Raw genomic sequence first — 1,862 nt, forward strand, 5'->3', positions numbered from 1 at the left:
ATATATATACCACCTTAACACATGTACGTTAATAAATTGATTATGAATTTTAGAATGGGCAACTAATAACAGTCTAGATACAGTTACTATTTCATAGTAACATTTCCTGAATGGATCGTGTATTTTAAAATGTGTTTTATACATAAAATTCTATTACGCATATTGGTAGGAAAACTTTGCAAAGAGCATTCTGTCATAAAAAGGTAGTGCGAGCAGAGCGTATGTAACAATGGAAAGCGTAACATAAAATTGTTGTGAAGGTGTATAGTTTTAAAAGATCTGTAATAACTAAGGAGCAGATCTTGGTTTTGTGGAATGACGTTCGAGAGCTGCTAAATAGTATATTATTTGAAATGTATTATGGATTTAGTATGTAATGACATTTATCCAACATTAAAGAACAAATATTATTTTTCTTATTAATATTGATATTTAAGAGCCTTTATCAACATCTGATTTGTCGGAAACATTGAAATATATGTGCAGGAAAATAATATATGCGAAGAAATACTTCCTATATTTATATATATTTCAAAATGTAACCACATGTGAATCGATGGCGATTTTTCCACTCTGTCTTCCTTTTCTATTGGACTTTCCTATGTCTTCTGTTTCTGAAGACGAGTGTTACTCAAAACGTAAAACCACCTTTGTTTCCTTCCCTGAGCGTTTGCCAATACTTTGCATGTGCCACGTCCTCGCGTTGTAGTTTTTTTCTTGTGATTGTTCTTCGTTTTTTTAAATTTACTATGTATATATATATATATATATATATATATAATGCAACAAAAACGCAATAGAGGACAATTAAACATTCAGACAGATAGACGATACAAGGGCGGACAGGAGAAACAACAATTAGTAAAACAGACAAAAAAAGCCGGATCATTTGTGGCCTTCTTTTTGGTAAGAAAGCTAGAGAGTGTGTACGGCAACAAAGACAAAAAACGGAGAAGATGGTACGCAATTAAAAATACAAACAAGAATATAACAACAGGTGTCTTTCGGCTGAGAACAAATGAAATTGATGTGGCGGGTATAAAGTGACAGCCTAAAGGCAGGAATATAGGGGATGGACATAAGAGGTGTTGGCGGTCGATAGTCAGATCAAGAAAGAAAGATTATGGCTGGCCGGAATGCGGTCACGTGAAAGGAGGAGAGAGGCGTGGGGACAGCGGTATTGAAGGATTAAAATGAAAAAAAACAGAGAAAAAGTAAAAGGCACAACGGAGATGAAAGAGGAGGAAAAGTGGGAGTGAAAGAAAGACAGGGCCAAGAAATATGTGAGAGGGAGAGAGAGAAATAGAAAAGAAGAAAGTATGAGGGGGACTAAAGTATATAGAGAACAGTCGTACAAAATTTATATATATATATACACAACCCGTAAAACCGGTTACCGGGTTTCTTTGCCATATAAATGCTCGAGATATAATCAAAACGACAGTCCTTTGTACGTTCCATACCCAACGCTATTATTCATTCCCCATTAAGTAGAGATGAGAAAAAGCATATACAGTTTCATTAGTAGGGTTGAATGCATACGTTATATTTTCAGTTGTAGCACATTTTCAGAATATTTATTTTTAAAACTCCATTGCAAAAAGTATGGAAAATGGCAGGAAGCCTTTTTATTGTTAGTTTGTAAAAATACGGAACTTTTCTTTACTACACTAGCAAATGAATATCTATAACTCAGTTGGGATTTCATCTGTAATTTTTATTAAAAAATAATCATTTATGAGCAAAGTCTGTGTTATTTTATTGCCCCAGGTAAAATGTATATAAATCGTATATACATACAGAAACAGACGAAAGTATGACATGAAAGTCATTCGTGAGATTCATATATATATATATATATA

This window comes from Octopus bimaculoides, chromosome 2 (genome assembly GCF_001194135.2).
Source record: "Octopus bimaculoides isolate UCB-OBI-ISO-001 chromosome 2, ASM119413v2, whole genome shotgun sequence".
Lineage (NCBI taxonomy): Eukaryota > Metazoa > Mollusca > Cephalopoda > Octopoda > Octopodidae > Octopus > Octopus bimaculoides.